We start from the raw sequence: 24,307 nt of genomic DNA, 5'->3' as shown, positions 1-24,307 counted from the left end.
TTTGGGAGCAAATAATATATTCTGCATACCTCATTAAAAAGTGTAAAGTATTATAAATTTAGTTCAAAGACACTAAATTTCAAATAAATTCTTACAATGGACTTGAGGACGTGGGGAGGGGGAAGGGTAAGCTGGGACAAAGTGAGAGAGTGGCATGGACATATATACACTACCAAACGTAAAATAGATAGCTAGTGGGAAGCAGCCACATAGCACAGGCATATCAGCTCGATGCTTTGTGACCACCTAGAGGGGTGGGATAGAGAGGGTGGGAGGAAGACGCAAGAGGGAGGAGATATGGGGATATATGTATATGTATAGCTGATTCACTTTGTTATAAAGTAGGAACTAACACACCATTGTAAAGCAATTTTATCCCAATAAAGATGTTAAAAAAAATACTGTCTAAAAGGTTTACTGTTAAATAGTCTGAACTGAATCTCTTATATTTTAATAGAGCTATCTTTTGTCAGTTTTTGGAATAGGAGCTAAGTTAAGCAGAATTAGAGTTCAGGCTCCTTTTCCTTCCTTACCTAATTTCTCCAGCTGCACAGGCAATATGGTAACCTTTGCCTGGGTTTGGTGCTGATCCTGTAATTAACTCAGAGGTTAGACATTAAACCCATTACAGAAGGGACTGAGTCAACCCTTTCACCATCACCAGCACCTAGCACAGTACCCAGCATGTAGCAAAGACTTCATAAATATTTGCTGTATAAAAAACATGAATGATTGACTGTTGGCCAGGAGTGGAGTATTGGGGTCTGAGGGGCTCAGTGAACGATACCTCTGTACTCTGCTTGGTTCATGAACCAACTGAAAAGTAGGACAAAAGAACAAGACAGATGGAGAACAAAATAATTCATGAAAAGCTGATAAAGTAGCATATGGCTTAAATGTGTGGGCAAATGGATTTCTTAATACCGACCCTCAGAATTAGATAAACATAATCTATACAGGGACAAGCAGTGCTAGACCTCCAGACACTTTCTTCCAAAAAGAAAATGGGAGTAGAACAGGGCTAGTTTATATATAGCTAGTTTCTTCTGGATTCACCCATTAAATGGAATCTTTTGTCTCCTTAAGGAGGAATAAATAAGGGATGGAGAGAAGCTAAGAGTCTCACATTAGTGGGATTCTTCCATGTGGAAGGCAACACTAGGAACACCGAAGAGCCATCTTCCCGCCTGTCAACAGTGAGCGCTGTTACAGAGCTGAGTGGTGAGAGGCAGAGGCACTCTTGGTACATAGTGTCCATTGGTTACTTTCAGTTTCAGACAGCAAATGTCTTCCAAATGTCGACTTTTTGATAATCTGTAGAAATCATAAAAGTTCACAAATGTGTTGTCTCAGTGTTTGCCTCCACAAATAAGCATTAATCAATCAATCCCTAAACAATTGAATTAAATGTAATTTCCCAAACTGCCCTTTAAGTTCAGAGACAAATTCTGAGCACATCATTGTCCTCAATGGAGGCTTCACGGAATGAGTCACTGATAGAATTACACATGAATCATGGAAAAAAATCCAATGCCAACTTAAAATGTTTTGAAGTTATCTGGGGATTTGTGAAATATGTTAGCTATAGGAAGTCCTTTAGTTAATTCTGTATATAATGGTATTTTAATACCATAAAATACACCCAGGAAAATCTTCAAAACATGCAAATACGGATTTGTGTTTCATTTCTAGGAAAAAGAGGACCTCGAGAAAATTAAAATTTAACTGAATTTTAGGGTCAAAAGTCTTAGAAACTATTGAGCAGCACATGTTTCCCATCAGAACTTAACTGAGCAACATCAGCCAAAACTTCACCCCTGAATTGTCAGATGGTTTAAAGGCCACTGAGAACATGGGTAAAATTATTAAACTATACTGAAGGAAAATTTCACCCTATTTCACTTTTTGTAATGGAAATTTTCCTGGTTCTATTTATCTAAAAACTGCTAAAATTGGGGCTTCCCTGGTGGCGCAGTGGTTGAGAGTCCGCCTGCCGATGCAGGGGACACGGGTTCGTGCCCCGGTCTGCGAGGATCCTACATGCCACGGAGCAGCTGGGCCCGTGAGCCATGGCTGCTGAGCCTGCGCGTCCGGAGCCTGTGCTCTGCAAGGGGAGAGGCCACAGCAGTGAGAGGCCCGCGTAATGCAAAACAAACAAACAAAACAAACAAACAAAACAAAAAACAAAATAAAACTGCTAAAATTTGTTTCAAATAGTGACAAATGATTGAAAGTTGTCAAATACAATTAAACAAAATGAACAGATGACAAAGTTATGCCTACCTGGATAACTCAGAAAGTAAATAGGAATGGTTTAAAAGAGGAAGAGAAAAAAGTTAAATAATCAGGTCGAAGTATTGCATTGAGAAAATTAAGTTTGTCAGAGAAATGTTTTCTTCTTGAATTGAAGCTAAGTCAGTGGAAACTTCTTATAAAAATCACAGATTTGATAAAAATTCATGAGTAACTGTTTCTATTTTTAGCTATATGTCTTATGAAAAATACATACAAAATAATTTAGGCAGTTTCAGAGTCCAACTACTATGAGTTCTGATTTCATATGGGACAATCACAAACAGATATTTCTGAATAGTTTAGATTTTCTCATCCTTGCATTTTTTTCCACGATGCTTTCACAGAAGGAATATAACTTTTTAAAAATAATAACTTCTTAAAAATTTAAATGCCCTCATCAATTTGCAGTATTATATTATCATATATCATATATTTTTGTCCAATCTTCTTTTACAAGATAATTTTAGGGAAAAATTTTAATGGAGAGACACATAAGTACACATAAGTACAGAAATACATGGAATTTTATAGGAATAAAGCTTCTCATTCCTGCATTTCCTTACCTTTTCCATTTCTCTCACCTCTACCTCTTGTTTTCCCAACAGTATACTTATGAATATTTTCCCAGCCTCTCCATGTGTGTGTTAATTCAGAAAGTTTCTATGTACTCTAATCTAGAACTTTCACACACTGCATATCTTCAGTGGATAAATTTCTAACCTGGATGTTCTCCTCACCCCTGTGGTTTAATCCTTATTTTGTACTTCTTAAGATGATATTTTTTGGGGGAAAGCTATATCATCATCTAAAACTCAACAGTTATAAGCAAAAGTCTTTGCGTTTCCCTCAGGCTGACTTCCTCTCCAACTTCAGGCTGCATTCAGGGGCACTGTGTCTGTTTTCAATCTCTCAATCCAGGAACTTTGAAGTCATCTTCTTTCCTCTATCTTTCCTTCCTCATATCCACTTCACTCAATTTATCGTCAAATAACTAACTTCTTTCCTTTGACACAGTTCTCTGATATGCTATATCTTCTATAGTAGGATGCACAAAAAGAGAGTTGCTTTAGAGTATAAATATTTTTATTCTTATATTTTAACTCCACTAGTATAAAGATCACTCTGAATAGAAACTGAGGTATGACAAGTTTGGTGTCATTACTCTTTACAAAGTTTGAAGGTAGATATATCTACCTGGTGCCAAAATAATCATTTCTACTCTGGATTATCAGCAGCCTGATAACACTAGAATGTTATATATATATATATATATATATATATATATATATATATATATATATATATATATATATATATATATATATAATTTATAGGTATAAAATTATCAAAGTACACAAAACATTTGAACCCATTCTGCAGCACCTACTTTGATTATTGCCTTAAAGGAGCTCTCTAGGTGCCATATTTCTTGTCCTGGTTTCTGGGACTGATTCTGTACTTTGGGGGCAGCACAGTTTCTGATATTGTGAGTAACAAGTTAACTGGCATACATGATCCATTACCTGGTGGTCCTATGACACAAATAATGAGATATTAGCCATTCACTCCTTTCTCTAACTTTGCCTCCTCATTGCTTTTACTGCCTGCTGGCCAACAGGAGAGCCAGCCATCTTATGAGATAGCTTCAAATTCAATCTTGTCAGAAGCAGAAGGATGAATAAAATGGATAAATTTCAAGATCTCTTCATTCCTAAAATTTTTGCTTAACCATTTATTTTTTTTTTAATTATTTGATAAGTAAGTGCAGTGAGTCTGTGTTGGTGCAGCTATGTGAAAGATGAGCATCAAGAAAAATGTCATTATAGTAAGTATATGAGGAGAAGATAGCTGTATAAAACTTATACATACCAGTTTTCTTTACATATTCATAGACTTTGCTTTTCTTTGAATAACATTTCTTTGTCAAGTAATATAAAAACTTCACTAAAATTGTGCCAGATTATTAAACACACCTGTATAATTTAGTTGATTAAAAGATGCACAGATGAGTTAGCTGATCAAAATGCATGGCTATCTTACTAACTGAACTCATTAATCAGCTAACAGTGGAATAATCAGTAGTAATTAGCCATCAGTCTCTTTTTCATGGTCATTATACTAATTAAAATGTTAGCTTAAATTTGGAGCATAGGAAATATAAATTAAAAAGTACTTATTCTAACTACAGATTACAGTGACCCATCCATTCTTGGTTTGCTTGTTATAATTTCTATGAGATGACATACAGGTCGTGTGGATATTTCCATCTTATAGGACCTGAATGTAAAATTACTTATCAAGTAAGTGTTAAATCAAAGAATTAACAAATACATTTAGATCTTACCATCATCTCATTTTAAAATATAAAAAGGAAAGTTTTTGCTCAACAAAGGAAACCATTGACAAAATGAAAAGGCAACCTTCAGAATGGGAGAAAATCTTTGCAAAGCATAGATCTGAAAAGGGCTTAATATCCAAAATATATAAAGAACTCATACAACTCAATAGCAAAAAAAAAAAAAAAAAAAAAAAAACCTGAGTAAAAATGTGCAGAGAAACCAAATAGACATTTTTCAATAAAAGACATGTAAGTGACCAACAGATTCATGAAAAGGTGCACAACATCACTAATCATCAGGCAAATGCAAATCAAAACTGCAATGAGATATTATCTCACATCTATTAGAATGACTATCATCAAAGAGACAAGAGATAAATGTTGGCAAAAATATGGAGAAAAGTAAACCCTTGTGCACTATTAGTGGGGATGTCAATTGGTGTAGCCACTAGGGAAAACAGAATGGGAGTTCCTCAAAAAATTAAAAATAGAACTACAATATGATCCAGCAATCTCACTTCGATATCTGCACTCCCATGTTCATTACAGCATTATTCACAATAGCCAAAATATGGAAATAACCTAGGTGCCCATCAACAGCTGAGTGTATAAAGAAGATGTGGTGTACATGCACAATGGAATATTATTCAGCCATGGGAAAGAAGATATCCTACAATTTGCAACAACAGGGATGAAACTTGAGGGTGTTATGCTAAGTGAAAAAAACCAGACAGAGAAAAATAAATACTGCATGGTATTTTTTAAATATATGGAATCCTTTTTTAAAAAAGTCAAGCTCGCAGAAAGAGAGAGTAGAAAAATGGTTGCCAAGCGCAGCGGTGTGAGAGATATAGGAAGAGGTTGGTAAAAGGATACAAACGTTCAGCTAGATGAATAATGTCTGAGGATCTAATGTAAAACATGGGGACTATAGCTTATAACACTGTATTATATAATTGAAATTTCCTAAGAGAGTAGAACTTAAGTATTCTCATTAAAAAAGATAAAAAAGTGAGGTGGTGGATATGTTAATTAACTAGATGTTGGGAATCCTATATGTATACTATATCAAATCACCACGATGTTACACTTTACATATCTTGTGATTTTAGTTTTCAATTATACCTCCAAAAAGCTGGAAAAAATAAAAAAATAAAAGGAACATTTTTATTCAAGCCTAAAAATTACTCCTTATCAGCTGTCATCTCATTGAAAATCTTAAAAGTGCCAAAATAGAATTTCAGCCTATCTCAATGACCATGGTATCAAGGTAAATAATTTTCTATCTCTAACACAAATCCATGAGTAAAAGGGTCCCACATTTATCTGAAAGTCTCTGATACAAAGAATGCTCATGGACAGACTCCCCAGACAGTTTCCTTAATACCTTCTGCTGTAGGCAAAGCTACACACAAGTGCTCATATTAGACAAAGGTCTTATTTTTATGGAGAATTCCACAGACTCCATGGACACCCCATTCCAATGTTTAACTACCATCATGAAGCTCTGCCTTATTCTATAAGGTCATTCTTTCTCCCTGCTCTGTGCTCTTATGACTGAGAACATCTGGTCCCCATACCTAATTTAATGATATTTCCTGCTCCAGAGTTCCTTTTAAAATCACCCTCAAATTCTCTTCTATAGGCTAAATTCCAGGTCCACTCACCCTTCTTTAGAGTCTTATGTGCCAAGCCTTTAAGTACCTCGCCCTCCTCTGAACCCATGAAGGGCCACTCTCCTCCAGCCCAGAACAGGACCCTGTGCCGACAGAAGCAGCATTTCCCAATTGACCCCTGCCGAGCATTCACACGACCACCCTTCCACATCTCTGCTCATTCACTGCAGTTCTCAAACTGGTTCAAGGAAGAGACACTGTTTTATCTCAGGGAAGAGACGCTCTTTCCATCAACTTGCTTTCCCTCTCTGTCCCCAGGGGAAAGAGCAGAGAAGATTGAGCTTTGGGAGTCAAGTGGCAGACAGCTGTGGTTTCAGCTTCTAGCGGTCACACAACTCTAGAGGGACCGGAAGGTCAAGGGAAGCATGTAGAACCGCAGGCTGTTCACGTGGATCGGAGGAGGAGATGACCAACCCCTAATAAAACACTGTCTGCCGGACGTGCCATTGGGACTGGCATGCTAATTGAAAACAGCAGGCTTGGGGCTGCCGCTCTTTGACTTTAGCACTCAGCTTGGAATAACTTTTCCTTCCACAGCAAAAGCAGTACTGGGCCAGGAAAGCAGTGCTGTTATTTAAAAAAAAAAAAAAAAAAAAAAAGATTCAAGCAAACCAGCATCACTGCTCCAGTAGAAGATAAAGAAATATTTCTTTATTTCTCTTTATTTACTTTTTCAGGAAGTTCATATCTTGTTTATTTCCTTTCAACTAGGCCACAGCTTGACACTGCTGTACACAATGTTTTATCTTAGGGTAGAGAATATCTATTAATCCAATTAATCTTTCAATAAAATTAGTGCCCTGTTATTTTTATTTTAACTATTTATTTTTTCTAAATCAGAATAACACAGGCATATAAGTTAACAGTTCTATATTATTTTTATTGAATGGAGGTACACTGTCTACCTCAACGCAAACCAGTTTTCCTTTCCCAGAAGTACCTTCTGTGTAGTCTTATGGCTATTTCCTTTGCTACTTATCTCTGTTTCTTTAAATAACACATCTAGTGTTAATTTCATTTTAAAAATTTTAGACATTATATACTGACTTTCTACTATGGAAAAAGAAAATTTAGCTTGTGTCACTACATTTTCCTTATTCACTTTCTGTTTCCTCAGCCTTTCAATGTAGTTGTATCATAACTTTGGTTAATTAAATAATAAGTGGTATTCACATTATTATGAATAGCATATACATGTATAATGGTGTTTACAAATAAACTATATAGGAAAATGCAATTACTTTTCACCATTTGCATACCTTTCTATTTCCCTAGAGTGTAAATTTTTTCTTATTTTTCATTTGTTTAGTTTTCTATGTACTTATCACTAATTCATTCTCAAACTCTCTCCCTGTCACCTATGTCTGCTTTTTAAATGTTCAAATACATCAAGTGTTTTATCAATTTATTTTGTGGATACATTCCTCTTGTAGATTTTTGATCTGTCCTAGTCTGGCCTGGTTTCCCAGTCCACGGCTGTGATCATGGTCTTTCTCTTCACCATTATCTTGGAGAGTCCCTTTGTTTCCCTTTTGACTGGATGTGCTATTTTCTGGATTCCATCCCTTCCTCTTTATGGGTTTATCCCCTCATTTTGGTGCAGATGTCTTCTAAAAAACTTCCTGAGAAGGCATACATGAAGTACATTTTTGATATCTTTCAAGTTTGAAAACATCTTCATGCTCTCACATCTAATAAATAGATAATTTGTTTGCATATGGAATTCCAGGTTGATTATCATAGTCACTCAGAATTTCAAATGCTTTACTCCATTGTCATCTAGTTTCTAGTGTTGCAGTGAAGAGTTCTCAGCCATTGTGATTCTGGATCCTTTTTTTTTTTTTTTTTTGTAATCTATTTTGTTTTCTTTCTGGATGCTTATAGGATCTCCTTTTTGTTCTTAATGTTTTGAATTTCACAATGGTGTGTTTTGGTGAAGCCCGTTATCAGCACTGCTCTGGGTTCTTTTTGGGACCTTTCAATTTTGAAAAATTATCTTGAATTATTTATTTTATGATCTCTTCCACTTGATTTTCTGTTTTTTTCTTTTCTTAAGTGTTGTTTTCCAAATGTTGAAACTTCTGGATCAATATTACAATAATCTTTTCTTTTTTCCCTTTATTCTATTTCTTTTATCTTTCTACATAATCCCTGGGTTTTTTTTTTCCCCTTTCATCTTTATCTTTCATTCATTCTATTGGATTTTAAATTTCTACAATCATATCTTTTAGTTTCAGAAACTTTTTTTTGTTTATATTCCATTTTTAGGATAATTTTATGGTAGGAAATTTCTATTAATCCATTTGCTATTTGATAGTCCCCTATTCTTAACTGATAAATGATACATATTCTCATATCTCTTACAACAATAATTATTCTCTCTTTTTAAAAAACTTTTCTTCTCCCTGTGAAGACTCTGGATGTCCAAGTTGCTTTTATCCCATTTCTTTTGGAATATTTATGCCTTTTATGCTAACAGGTTTCTTCAAATGTTGACAATCATTTACTGTCTCCTACTAAACAGTTAAGGTTGTGACACAAATAAACTGATTCTAAACTTAGTTCTCCCTGTGCACTTTACTTTTTGTGTGATCTGACTAAGCCATTTCATTGGGGGAAGGCTGTATATGTATTGGGGCTTTTCTCTTAGGCTCATCAAACTCCCAATAAAGTAATTCTACAATCTTCTGCTTGGGAGGTAATAGTCTGCCTCCTAGTATTCTGGAAGCCATGTAGCAGAAGAAAACTGGTGCCTCAACATTCAGTTTAAAAACTTACATTGACTTCTTCTATCTGTAATGATCCCTAAATCTCAGCTCTTCTTGGTATCTCCCAAAGAATTTCTGCTTTATCTTTTCCAGAGGAAAAATAATGAGTGGGAGAAGTGTAGTTGCATGGAATGAAAGAGAGGATCTAGGAAGTCTAATAGTCTCCTTAACAAACCTTTAAACAGTAGTCTTTTCAGCTCCACCTTCAATTCACTTTTACAGGCACCCAATATCACTTTACTGAGTCATTTGAGGCATGACAGTGTAAATTGAGTTGCTTTTTGTTTTCCCCACTATTGTCTTAAAAATCTGTTTTTCTCAGTCTAAAGGTGTCAATTACCACTTACTCTGCTTTTGAGCTTACCATATTTTCTTACTCACATATCATTTCCATTTCTTTTTGACCTTGTAGATTTCATTTAGTAAGCTTTATTTTGTTATTTTAGTAAGTTTTTAAATGACTGAAGAAATGTTTATATGTTTAATATGCCACCTTTAGCTGGAAACCACCATTCATTCTTTTACTTGGAAATGTAAAGAGTCACATGGAAATAATCATGCAGAGATATCCATCCACAGAACTTTATATTTCCTATTGCATTACATCTACTAGATTCACAGATTTGTGTTATCTCATTGAGTTTTGTAGAAATTTGAGCTAGTAATCTCTTCCTGTAGACAGAGGTAGTGTTGGATTCTAGCCTTGTAATTTACTAGACAGTTGGCTTTAGAAAAATAACCTAACCTCCTTAAGTTTCAATCTCATCTCTAAAGTGGGGATAAAATAATTTCTTTATATGACTGTTGAAAGAACAGATTCATTGTATGCAAAGTGCCTGGGTTGTGGTCATTATTATTACTTTATGAATTTCTGAAAATTATTCCTCTAGACTATTGCTTAATCTAAAATATTTATAATGTTTAGTTATCTCTGTTTACTATGTTTTCAGCTATAGCTATGACTTGATCAAAGTCAAACTTCCAATGGATATTGATTGTAAGTGATTTATTCTGATCTCAAAATTTTGAGATAGAAATATACATTATGGTAGTTGTTTTACAGTTGCTTTGTTCCTGATCTTAGCAGAAAAGCTTTCAGTTGTTCACTGTTGACTATGATGTTTGCTGTCGGATTTTCATAATAGTCTCTATTTTGTTGAGGTAATATTCTATTCCTAGTTTGTTGAGTGTTTTATTATGAAAAGGTGTTAAATTTTGTCAAATACCTTTTCTGGATCTATTGAGACTATCATGTGATTTTTATCCTTCACTCTTGTTAATGTGGTATATTACATTGATTGAGTTTTGTATATTGAACTATCTTTGCATCCCAAGGGAAAAAAATCTCACTTGATCATGGTTTATGATGCTTTTAATGTGCTATTGAATTTGGTTTGTTAGTATTTTGTTAAGGATTTTTGCATCTGTTATCATCAGGGATATTGGTCTGTAGTTTTCTTTTCTTGTAGTGTCTTTGGCTTTGGCATCAGAGTAATGCTGGCCTTGTAAAAATGAGTTTGGAAGTGTTCTCTCCTCTTTAATTATTTGGAAGGATTTGAGAATGATTAACATTAATTCTTCTCATTATTTTGTAGAATTGTCTAGTGGAGCCATCTTGTCCTGGACCTTTACTGTTGGGAGACTTTTTATTGTGATTCAACCTCCTTACAAGTTATAGGTCTGTACAAATTTTCTACTTCTTCATGATTCAGTCTTGGTAGTTTACATGTTTCTAGAAATGTATCCATTTCTTCTAGCTTATCCAATTTGTTGACATTTAATTGTTCATAGTAGTTTCTTATAATCTTTTAAATTTCTGTTTCATCAATTGTAATGTGTTTTCTTTCATTTCTGGTTTTATGATTTGAGACTTTTCTCTCTTTTTCTTAATGAATTATTTGTCAATTTCATTGATCTTCACAACAACTAACTCTTAGTTTGATTGACTTTTCCTATTTTTTTTACTAATCTCTGTTTTGTTTATTTATTCTCTAATCTCTATTATTTCCTTCTGCTAACTTTGGGCTTTGTTCTTTTTCTAGTTTCTTGAGGTGTATTTGAGGTCATCCCTTTTTAATACAGGTATTTACCACCATAAACTTCCCTCTTATTACTGCTTTAGCTGCATCCCATAAGTTTTATTATGTTATAGTTTTGTTTGTCTTAAGATATTTTTTAACTTCTCTTTTGATTGCTTCCTTAACTCACTGGTTGTCAGGAGTGTGCTGTCTAATTTCCACATATCTGTGAGTTTTCCAGTCTTCCTTCTGTTATTGATTTCTAGTTACATTTTCTTATGGTTAGAAAACATACTTGGTATGATTTCAAACTTCTTAAATTTGGAAACACTTGTTTTGTGACCTAACAAGTGATCTATCCTGAATAATGTTCCTGGAAAAGAATAAGTATTCTGCTGCTGTTGGGTGGGGTGTTTTGTATATGTCTGTTAGGTCCATTGGTCTATACTGTTGTTCAAGTTTTCTCTTTCCATATTGATCTCCATCTGGTTGCTCTATCCATTATTGAAAGAGGGGTATTGAAAGCTCCTACTATTATTGTGTTGCTATCTGTTTCTATCTTCAGTTCTGTCATTGTTTTCTTCCTAAATTTGAGTGCTGTGATGTTTGATGCATGTATATTTGTAATTGCTATCTCCCCAGTGAATTGATCCTTTTATCACTATGTAATGTCCTTCTTTGTCTCCTGTGACAATTTCTGACTTGAAGTCTATTTTCCTATCTCTTTGTGGTTGTTACCATTTTGTCCAAGTATGATTTTCCTGAGCTTTTAGCATCTTTATGATGAATATCTTAAATTGCCAGGTAATTTATATACTTTCAATTCTTTAGGGTCAATACCTGGAGATTTACTTTGTTCCCTTGGTTGGGCCATGTTTTTCTGTTTCTTCATGTGACTGATTACTTTGTGTTGTAATCTGCACATTGAAAACAACATCCACTTCTCCCAGTCTTTATGGACTAGCTTCGTGCAGAGGAGACCTTCACTCATTAGCCTGAATAGAGATTTTGGGGGCCTCTCAAACCTTTTCTGTGGATGTATCATCACTGGGCTTTTGCATATAAATTTCCAGTCAGAGAGGTTTTGCAGGCTCTTTCTTCAAGGGTTCATAATCTCTTTTCCCCTCTGGTGTCTGTTTGTGGTACTGCAGGTTCTATGGAGCTGCCATAAGCCACCCAGCTCTTTTTTGTTCTCAAAGACCCCCAGGCATCTAGAGTATCCCAGGTCCTGTCAGCACTCCAAGTCAAATAAGATGAAAACCAATTCCTCTGGCATGTCCCCCACCCCGAAAAGAAGCCAGCCGTTGGACACATGATTCAACTCTTTCCCTCTCCAGGGAGAAGCCAGGAGTTGGGGGTTTTCTCCCTCTTGCTCTATTCTGAGACAGGAGGAGTGGCAATGCTAGTTCAAACTTTCACCTTTGTTCTTAGCAGCCCCCAACCTGGCGTTCTTTCCTGTCAGTGTTTAGATTCAAGCAAGAAAGAAACCAATTCCTCTGTTAGCCCCCAACAAAAGTCAGAATGTTATATGTATATTCCAGTCTTTTGTCCCTCCTTCCCCCCTCCCTGGAGATTCCAGGAGTTGGGGATTTCCTTCAGATCATGCTGCAGTGTGCTGCATTGTGCTGGTGGGAGGGATTCTGATGAGTGAATGCTATGAATTTTTCTACCAGCTTTGATGCAGCTGGTTTCAGGCTTGCCTGTGGTGAAGCAGCCTATTAATTGGTGTCTGGATTTCTCACAAACGGAATTGGTCTTGTATCATTGTTGAATTGATATCTCCATGGGGAAAGGAGGGTTTGAGGCTTCTTATTCTGCCATCTTGCTGATGTTTCCATTCAAAGCATGAATAATTCTATAAATAATAACAAAAGTTCTCTAAAATGTCAAGCAGTTATTAGATACAGGTATGTTATTAAAGAGTGTTTTTGATAGAGCCAACTCCCAATCTTCCTTTCCTACCTTTCTCTTCTCTAGCTCACACTGTAGTTGAACTTGAGGTTTGGATTGCAAAGAGAAGTTCTAAAGGAAGGGGGCCTCACATGGAAATTTTACATGAGGTTCTACAGATATTTTTAGAGTATCTGAAATAAGTCTCCCATGAAGTAAGTTTCTAACATTTCACATCTTTTCTTTCCTTCATCACTCAGCCTTGAAGTTGGAAAACCATATTTCATATTAATAGTTTTACAGAATGAGTGTCAGAAGTTCATGTCAGAAGTAGTCCAAATCACCTCAATTCCCCTTGCCTCTTTTTCAGATCTCTTTTGCATGGAAAGATGAGTCCCAGCTGCAGATATTTTATTAGCTGTCAACTTTCCATTGACCAATAGTTCATTTTCTCATTTAAAATAAATCACTTCCACTCTGCTACACAGTAGGAAACTTCCTGGTGCATTTCTAGCATAACTGAAAATAGTTTGATGTTCTCGGCTTCTCCCTGAATAGTTGAATGAAGATATTGGAGAACCTTCAATGTCTCTGTGTGCTGAACATGGGATCATCAAACAGTTTGCCAGCTTGCCAGCGAGACAAAGAGAAGCAAAATGCAGCTGAAAGAGAAATTTTTTGGGGAGGGGTGACAATTTTATTTCAAGTGATCTGGATTATCTATGTACATTCTTATGCATCTGGGGCAGCTCACACCCTTCTACCCACTGCTTATTCCTTAGATGGATCTAACATAGCAAACTTTTCCCTAGGTTCAGAGTCAGAGGGAGAGGATGGCCCCCAGGTAGAGTTGGAGCTAGTAGAGGTGACAATGGGGACACTGGATCTTCGTGAATTTGAGGTATTGCCCAAACAGAGGAGGAGAAAAAGGAATAAGAAGGAGAGAAACCAAGACCTGGAGGCTGGGGTGCAAATGACTCTTTCCCAGCAACCTCAAGAAGATGAGGCCTTTTCACAGTCAGCCCCTTTGGGGCCTTTCCCAGATGAGGCCAAGTCCCCTGGTCAGCCAGAGCTCTGGGATGTGCTTCTGGCTGCTTGCTGAGCTGGAGATAGCTTGCTTGCTGATGCTGAAGCTCCGGCTAGCTGCCAGCCCCCTAGACCCTGGAGTTCTGTCTCTGCTCAGTGCCCCCTTGGGCTCTGGTGGCTTCACCCTCCTGCGCACAGCAGCCGCAGCTGGGAGAGGCTCAGTGGTTGGCCTCAGAGGCAGGGCCAGACCCCTGTGCAGTAAGTAAGGGTCTTCATGCCGACTCCTTCTGGGGTACACGGACGATGATCTTGGCACTGGCTACTTGATGGTATTTCCCTTGGTCTGCTTGGGTGATGTTGGGAGGAACAGGAGGCAAGCTGAACCCATTTTTGGGTTTTCACACCTAAGGACTCCCGGACCCAGCCACCATGCACAGTTGCAGCTGACAAGTCAGCACGTAATGAGTTCCGGAGGTTCATGGAGAAGAATCCAGATGCTTATGATTACAGCAAAGCTCAGGTCAGCTTATACCTTCCCGGAAGTCCTCCAGGGGCCAGGGCCACTGATAGCAGAAATGGAGGCACGGCAGGCCACTCAGAAAAGGGAGCAGAAGGCCAAACGGAAAGATGAGCACATCTACATCACACATTCCAGTCCCAAAGACTGAGCTCAGCTATATATGTATGCATGTATGTATGTACCACAGAATATCAATAATAAGTTGTTCATAAATATGCTAGAAACCATTTTTCTTAATTTTCTCCCTCTGGAATAGAGTATGTTAACATACTAGACATTCCATTGTCTTAGATCTCTTGTTTGTCTTATCTCCATTTCTGAAATAATTTACTCACCAGGCACAGTGATAAGGACTGATAAAACACAGAAAAGAAAAAGTAAACAATACACAAATAGTTAATTTAAAATACTTCTACTCAAGTAACTTTCCTTAGAGGAATTAGCAAACTTACTCTAGTAGGGCATAATATTATTGGTGTGTATTTTTTGCTCTTTGGCCATAATGCTTTTGGTGGAAAATTTTCCTAGTACTAATTTTAGGAATACTATCAGTAAGCAAATAATCTTCAAGTAACATTTATTGAGCACTTAATCTGTCCCAGGCACTGTTCTAAGTGCTTAACACATATTGCCTACCTGCAGTGGCCGTTACAGAGAGGAAGATGTTAAGTAACCTCCTAAAAGTCACACAGCCAGATTGTGGCAGGTCTGGAATTGAAATCCACTCTGTCTGACCACAAAGCCTATACTCATAAACATTATCTTATTCTGCCCGCATTCTTGGTGTTCAATGAGTAATAGCACAACCTGCTTTCCCTATAGCCTTAAACAATGAAGGGCTGGAATAGGAAAGAGCTAAATTGTAATAACAACATCCTACTCTGTTTTATGGTAAAGCAAACCAGTCATCACAAAAAAAGAAAATTTATATATGTGTATATATATATATATATATATATATATATATATATACACACACACATGTGTATTTCATTGTGAATCTCTAAAAAGTCTCATTTATTGTCACTTTGCTTGCTGTCCAAAGACTGAATTGAGTGCCCTGTATCTTCTTAGACCTCCATCCAGGAAAGGATAAGAAAGTTTATATACTCTTTTTTCTTTCCTAAATGGCAAAAAGCCCAGACTTTTTGTTACCATTCCATGGTAAACATTTGTCTCTCCAGTCACCCAGATTCATGATTCATTTGTTAGCGGCTTAGCGGGCACATTTTGGCCAGCAGCCTGCCATGTGCCCATGTCAGACTCTGAGTGAGTTCTGTACAGAGGAAGTCTCCTTTTGACCATACAAGAGCATGTGCATGGGATTTCAACCAGAAGCAGCTTAGCAATGAGATAGGTATGCAGAACAGGAAGGGCCTAACGAGGCACCTCGCCCATGAGTTACCATGGGAGCCACACTGAGCATTGAGCATCGTTGGCTGTGAACCACTGTTGTACAGCAGAAGCACTGTAGCTGCACTGTTCTATTGTGCCTCTCTATGTGTTGGATAGGACAGAGATGTGGCTGCTTTAAGATGCCATCACTGATTGGGACACACGTGAAGCAAGTCTGGAATCTCTACACCACATTACCACTGTGTGCTTACCTTCTGTCATCATGATTCACCATGTTCTCTTGAGCTTTGTAGCGTCGCTATTTACCATAGCCTCATCTTTTAAAGATAAGGTGAGCCTTCCATTAACACTGAATCTAAAAATCTGCATAAAACATGTGCCCGGCTGTCCTCCATCCTACCCTTACCTCATTTGTTGGAACTCAAGCTCTCACCTCCAAGGGAGCCATTGTGCAAAACAACAAACAGATGAAACTTGGAAAACAATGTAAATATAGGGAAAGTGAAGAGGCTATAAAGGATCAAAACCACATCTTTTCTCTTTTACTTTGTATGTTTCTTATTTCATTCATTCCTTCAATGAGTAATTATTGAGTGCCTTCTACATGGAAGGCACTGCAGTAGTGACAAGAGGGGAGGGAGATCATTTTGAGGCACAAAGTCCTTGGGGAGGTAGGCTGGTCCTGGGTAGTGTGCCAATAGTGTAGTTTAAAACAGGAAGTGAGTATAGCACACACCAAAAACTGAGCAGCAGGCAAAATTCAGGTGACAGATGAAAGAATATAAAAGATTCCTAATAAATATTGTCTATGACAATATTTTATTCACAGCCAGCCCTAAAGGAAAGAAGTAAATGTGTGTCCTCTGCCTTTTTCCTCCCTGAAAGAGCTCTGTCTCAAATATAATAACCACAGTTCAACTTAATTATGCATTCAGTGGGTTTCAGGTGGAGAGGGGCTATGATTTGAAATATTTTTCTGTGAGAAATTATGTTTAAGAGCCAAACCATTTGCAAGCAAATTTTGAGGGCTGTGTGTATCTACATGGAATCATGTTTTTCCCTTTCCCAGGACTTAATTTGTTATATAACTGTGTTTCTAACTATATAATTATATAGAGTTTAACTACCTATGTAAAGGCAGGCAGAATATGTAGTAAAATTTCTTTTGCCACAGTTAAAAGTTCAAGATATATTTATGGCCAGTATCTTTCCACCTATAATAGACATAAACTGGTTTTCTTTGGCGTTTCTAAGTATGAGACTTTTTTATCCCAAATATTCACTAATAATATATTAATATATAATATATATAATATATAATAATATATTTAGATCATAGATCTAAAGTGTTTTCCTCTTGAGTTTAAATTTGTGGTACAATTCTTCTACAAACTTAAAAAACTTAGAATTCATCTAATCCTTCTTTGGGTGAAAATTTCAAAGTAGGGAAAGGAATAATATTTTTTAACTCTGTTCCAAGATCATTCTGACTAATAGTACATTCTTAAATTCTTGTGAGTAATTTTAATGGATTTGCTGAGAGATCAGCTTAACTACTTGAGGAGGAAAATTGTTAATAAGGTAGCTGTGTTATGACACAGGTATACTCCTGTTTCATTCTTTGCCTTCACCAAAATTTCTCAGACCCAAACACTTTATCAGATTTAATTGTTTTTTAGAAATTAAAGACTTCAGTCAGGAGACTTCATCCTTAGTTTTTATGGGACCTGATCTAAAGAGATAAATCAAGAGTGGTTGTTCAAATCTGAATTAATATTGTTGAGATTCCACTGGCAACACAACTGCTGATTTGGAATATCTGTCGTGACTTTAGTCATGAAGATTGAACACAAAATATTATAACATTTCATTAAACATTACAGAGTTCATTTCAGGCCACTATTTTGATTCCCATTTGTATTCTTCTGGACATACATTTAATAGCAGATTAAATATCCAGTATGACCGACATTCTGAGAAGAAGAAGTAACTGAGAGGTTTTTCAAGTTTTATGAATAGAAAAATCTCAAGAGAACAAAAATCTCCCAGAAAAGTTAACATATTAAGGTAGAAATGCCCCCTTCACTTTGTCTGTGCTGCACTGAGAGGTACTTCACAGAACAGCATCCATCAGAGAAAGGGTGAATCTTGGCTCTGCCACCTCATAACTCAGAACTTGTGTTTTCATTCAAATTGCTTAAAGATTCTGGGCCTTGATTTCCACATATGTAATAGAGAGAAATAAATGGTACTATATAGAGTAGTTGTGAGGATTAAATGATATCCTGAACAAAAAGCATCCAAGAAAGTGGCTGGGAGATAGCAGCTTTTCAGTAAATGGTAGCTGTGTAGCTCCATATACCAGAAAAAAAAAATACTGAGCAATAATGAGCAAGTCAATCACCACAGCCCTGGGAGTCCTGGGTCTGAGTCCTAAAGAACTTATGAAATTTAAAAAGCATGGTCTTTTTTCACCCAGAAAGTTGGAGTAAAGGGGTTTACTCAATAGCAATAGCCACAGAGATTGAATTGAAACATAAGCAACCTTTTTATTAAAAAAGTACGATGAAAAGGTGGTTCACAGTTCTAACACAGAACTTTGCCTAAGTAACTCAATCTACTTCTGCCTTTGCCATTTGGAGGAAAACAAACAGTAAGTCTGTGGGGAAAAAAAGAAAAGCATGGTCTTTTCATTGACCAGTGTGTGTGGGGGTGTGTGTGTGTGTTTCGGATTGAGGGTGGGGTGGGGTGTGTGTATAGGGAATACATGTTTATGATGGATGAGAGATTTAAGTCCAATTTTCTATTTTCTTTCACTCAATAGGCAAAAGAGTCTCATATGCTCAACTTCTTCCTTCTTAGTACTTATTTGAAGCATTAAGGCTATTTTCTCTAAGTGTACATGATTGGTAATGGGTGTGAATCATGTCAACTAGACTCTGCACATGTGTTAGCTAATTCTTTACCCTTCTTTGGTCTAGAAATGTCTTGACTTTATTAAAAATCTAGTTCCTTAAGAAGGCACTAACTGAGAATTTATAATGTTGGAAATTTCAGGAAAACTACTGGACTTCATTTTTAGGGACTGTCATGTACATTATCTGTGCAGACTTCTGAACACTCTTCTGCACACAAGGCCAGTCCTAACTGTGGCTCCTCTGTTGTTTCCATTGTCCATGCCTGGCAAAAGTGGGGCTGTTCTATTTAATCAACAGCCTAGATGACTTTATTCTTTAGTTATATGATGTAACCTTTTTGGAAAACTATTTAGCAAAATGCGCTATGAGCCTTGCTGATACCTAAATACTCAAATCCAGTTAAAATTCAATAGTTTATAATTTACCCACAGAAAAATAATTTAAAGGAAAACAACATACACAAGCAATGTGAATGAAGAAATTCACTGCAGTGTTATTAACAGTTACATTGGAGGTGACTTAATTGTTCAACAAGAGGGAAATGGCTGAATAAATATCAAAGCAAGTCAATGAAATACTATGCAGTTGCTAAAGTAGTCATTATGAACATTATGTAATAACATGAAAATGTCATGATATAATGTTAATTAAATAAAACATAACAAAGATCATATTACCTCATCATTACAACTTCAGAAAATATGTAAGCATGAATAAGTACTAGGAGTAAAAACTGCATAGTGTGTACTGTAATGGTATAAATTGTGGATGTTCATTTCTTTTTCTACTTTCTATATTGTCATAATTTGGCTTGTACAACAGAAACAAGTTTTGAGTAAGCGATAAATAATTGAACACGATCTACAAAATTCACAACACTATTCAAAATATGTTCAGGTATAACTTTGTAGATCAAGGTTTAACTTGTACTATTTAAATTAATAATTATATGGATAATTCAATACATGTAGTCACTTATGTTTTTCAGTTGGTCTATCTAGAAAAAACAGAGGCTAAAGGTAGTGAATCAGAAGTAGAAGACATAGAATGTTGCCTCAACTATGCCACTAACAGACCGTTTAACCTGAAACAGTGTCTTCCCCTGAAACTGAATTTTCTCACTTGTAAAACTCAGGAAATGGACTAGAACATTTTTTAGGTAACTTTCCTATCTAAAGTCCTGTGATACTGAGCTTATAGTCCTTTATTCAAACCCTATCTAATGTTTACCGCCTCTAGTCAGGCACTATCTTGCATGCTAACAATATTTATTACTGTTATTGTATTTATTTAGAACACCTGCTGAAAATGTGACTTAATTAAATCCCAAATGATTGTAAGTCTTATCCACTATTTCTTCCCAAATCCCTATCAATCCTAGGAATTTTATCATTGGAGTTGCACAGGATAAAAATTGTATATACATGATCACTCTATTTGAAAAGAAAAAATAAAGTATCAGTAGCTTCTTCATACATGCTTCTTTTCAAACTTCTTCAAGATAAAAAAACATTTTATGACCAATTTAAATTTTGCAATTTAGGTAGAAGTTCATAGAATGATGAAACAAAGTTTTCCATAAAAATATGACTAGATCAGGTACAATTTTCTTGTTAATTGTAACAGGTAACTATAAATAATTTAAAAATTGGTAAGATAGAATCAGGAGTGAGGAAATCAATTTGCTTATGAATATAAAACAAAAGACTGAGGATATTTAAAAATAAGCTCCAGCAAGAAACTTCAAAGAATCTGTAAAACAAAATATAATATATTCTAATTCTTACTACCTTAAAACTAACTGGAATCATCACAAATAAGCTTCAAAGTTAGGTCCATCCAGAGGCAGCTTACCTTTTGACATTTTCAGTGTCAGGAAGGAAACCAGTTACCTCTAATCAGAAACTTTGGTATTTAGTTCAATTCAGGAGCTAACCACCTACAGGAAATGAAAAGACAGAACACAAAGTCTGTAAAAGCAGGTTGTTTTGATCTTCAGTAAAACTCTGCTCCAGTACCCTGGCATTCTCAACTTTATTGAATGTGAGGGTTCATAATGAACACAGCATGTTAACGTCTGATTTCAGTAAGGAAACTCCACCTCTTTCTCTCTGCTCCCTATTTTTGTGTTTGACAAGAAGCTCTTCCTTCTGTAGATAAACTCATAAAACTTTATCTGATATGGCACAAGGTAAAATTTTGAATGAATCACAAAACATTTAGGCTTTGTGGCAACCAACCAAATTTCATAAAATCTTTCCTCAAACAGCTTACAGTATGCACTGTAAAGTCATTTATCCAACAAGTATCTATGGAATATTTATTTGTACCTGAACATAGAACTTTTTTTTAAGTGCAAGAAAGGGAAAAAAAAGCACAAAATATTCAGCACCAGCAACCCTAAAGTTTTAAATTCCATGGGCTTTGAGGTTTGATTATTTAGCTCAAGTAGTGGGTCAGATAAGAGACATTCTGGTCTAAGGACTTATTATTTTAGATATTTTATCTCCTGAGTAATATTGGTGATATAGAGACTCCAGGAATGTATGGTCAGGGAAGGTGCAGAGAGCAACATCAGAGCTTGTTGAGAGGCCGGAGAAAGAGCTATAGCAAGAGATTAAATAAACTATTCCCCCAGACCACTGTTTGTGATTTATGTTAATGACCACTTGCCCAGAAAGCAGGGAAAGAATTGACTCAAAGCCTATTTAGCATGTCTGTTCATCAGTCAAGCATTTAGTAGGTTTTTCCCATGCACCAAACACGGTGCCAGGTATGGGATCTGGCAATGACTACCAAGACAGCCCCTAAGAGGAGCAAATATTCATTTCAAAGCCGCTGACCTAAAATGGCTTTTTTTTTGTTCTGAAAAATGTTAAAAGCTTTTTTTTTCCCTCTAGTTTTTAATCCAATGAACATTTCACTAATTCTTTATGGTTCTGCCATTTAGATGTTTGGCTTTTGAACTAAGGCCATTGAAAGAAGGTTGAGAGACCATTAAGACTGATTAGGATAAAATACTAGCAAGGTCCTTTAGGTTTTTGTCTACTGAGATTGTACCATGAAATCCTCCTCAGGGACATCTGTCTAATAACTACAACTATTTACTTCTAATTAATTTTTTTTAAGTGTTTGGTGTGGCATCATTGGGGCTGATGGAGCAAGGGGAAAGTTAAAGTTTTTGCCCCATTTTTAGAATTCATTTTTCCCATTTCTCTCTTATTAAATGAGCACTAATATCTAAGCTACATGCCCTTTTTTTGCGGTACATGGGCCTCTCACTGTTGTGGCCTCTCCCGTTGCGGAGCACAGGCTCCGAACGCACAGGCTCAGCGGCCATGGCTCACAGGCCCAGCCGCTCCGAGGCATGTGGAACCTTCCCGGACTGGGGCACCAACCCCTGTCCCCTGCATCAGCAGGCGGACTCTCAACCACTGCGCCACCAGGGAAGCCCCATCTACATGCCCTTTTTGACCATAGTCTTTCTAATTGACCAAAATCTTAGATGTGGGAAATGCAAGAATTATGCACATTTCTATTAGGTCTCACCCTTGAGAAAATTTTACATGGTTCTCCTTGCTCTTCCCTTACTTTATGCCATCCAGTATATCTGTGATTTCAAGAACAGCTCTGTAATTTGAAATTTAGTTTCTAAATTTCAAAAGTGACTTTTCAGCCGATCTGCTTATTGATTTATTGTTAACCTTTTAGTTCTGGAATAGGGTTTTAGAGCTTAGTTTCATTGGAATTTATCTAGTCAATTCCATTAATTTATGCTAAGGTTGTGAGGATCTTTTCTGAATCACACAATTTGTTTCAGTGGAAACCAAATGGGAAGAGGTTTCCAGACTCCCATCAGTGTTCTTTTTGCCACACCTTTTTAAAAAAAATTTTGCCTTCACTTATTCCTTCTTTTTTTAATTTATTTTTTAATTGAAGTATAGTTGATTCACAATGTTTCAGGTGTACAGCAAAGATTTAGTTATACATATATATATTCTTTTTCTGATTCTTTTCCATTACATCTTCTTATTCTGGCTTTTAAGATGCAATATTGTATATAAATAATAGTTGAGCATTTTTTAAATAAATATTTCTGATAATAACCAGCAAAGGAAACACTGGAACCCAGCTAGTAAATTTTGTGAAGAGACATAATGCCTGAAAAATCGAGACAGAGAAAGAAAACAAGAGTTCTCTCAGTCTCTCTTGATCGCAGTCACTTCTCAAGAAAAAAAATTCTCCTCTATCTAGGCTTGTTTCTTATGAAGACCAGAGCGTCCGTGTGGAATTATCTCAAATATTGGATTGTGGATAGAAAAACTCTCTGAGAAACAGGTCGAAAGTACAATCTTGATGTTGCCATGGTATATTTTAATAGCACCCCTGAAATGGGTTAAAAAACATACAGTTTGTCTGACTCCACTTACGTGGAACTCCAGAGTCATTTTGGTAACAGAAACTGATCTAACCTGTTATTAAACTCAGTGTCTATTTTTTCTAGGGGATAAAAATTGCTTTGGTAAGAACTTTAAAATTCAAAAATCTATTAATGAACCAGTCCAACAAAGCCTAGTAAAATGAAGGATCTGTACCTTTATTCATGCATCTTGATTCAAAATGAATATATCTTTAATCTTTTATGGTTATAGATAGAAGGAAAAATTTTTCTGCATCTAAATGTACTTGATGAAAAATTAGATATAAATATTGATATATGTCTCTAAAATTGCATTTCTCAGGGAAATATCCATTTAGTTCCTAAGAGTTTTTTTGTGAACACAATTGATACAAAGGAAAAGATATCAGGGTTTTCTAAATTAAAAGTATCTGATAAGTAATGTTAAAAGATGTTTGAAAAGTCCAACATAGTAAAAATGGTACAGATAAAATTGGAATAAAGAAATAATAAAAGAAAATAAATTAGCTAAACGGTCAAGCTTTCTTAATTTATTGAAGGAAGTGTTTAGGGGATTAAGTGTGCATTCTTACATGCTCATACTTCAAGGTGAGATAATGTTGGCATAACCATCTAGGACCTCCCTCAGTCTTGTCCACACTGTTTGGCAAGCTTCAGGTGGATGCTTCTGTGGTACGGTAGTATCTTCTCTTTGGATATACTTTTCATCTCAAAACAATGTATAAACATTATGCCTCCAGTTTTAGGAGATCTTGAGGCACAAAGTAAAATCAGAATGGATGTGATCATGGAAATATCCACAGTGAGGCGTTAACATCTACAGTTAACTATGTCAGCCTCAGACTTCCTGCTGTACTATCCACTGTTTTACACAATTCAGCCAGCTGACTCATTCAAAACCTTAAGGCTCATCAGAATAAATTAATGAGTCATCATTAACAAATGGGCAGAGTATGTCCCTTTTTTCCTCACTGGGGTAAAATAATGCTCCTGAGTACTTCTGGAGTAAATGTATATCAACTTTTTAGTCTTTTGAATTACTAAGACCATCAATAATAATTTACATACTTAGGGAAGACAAG

At 36.1% G+C, this 24,307-nt stretch overlaps 1 pseudogene; it reads left to right on the top strand.

The window, feature by feature from the left end:
• Positions 1 to 13,589: 13,589 nt before the first annotated feature.
• LOC132499833 (tRNA endonuclease ANKZF1-like) lies at positions 13,590 to 14,679 on the top strand (annotated as a pseudogene).
• The last annotated feature ends 9,628 nt before the right edge of the window (positions 14,680 to 24,307 follow it).

Source organism: Mesoplodon densirostris, chromosome 12, assembly GCF_025265405.1.
Source record: "Mesoplodon densirostris isolate mMesDen1 chromosome 12, mMesDen1 primary haplotype, whole genome shotgun sequence".
NCBI classification, from domain to species: Eukaryota; Metazoa; Chordata; class Mammalia; order Artiodactyla; family Ziphiidae; genus Mesoplodon; species Mesoplodon densirostris.
Note: the sequence above shows the minus strand (reverse complement) of the source record. Positions and strands in the feature narration are given on the sequence as shown.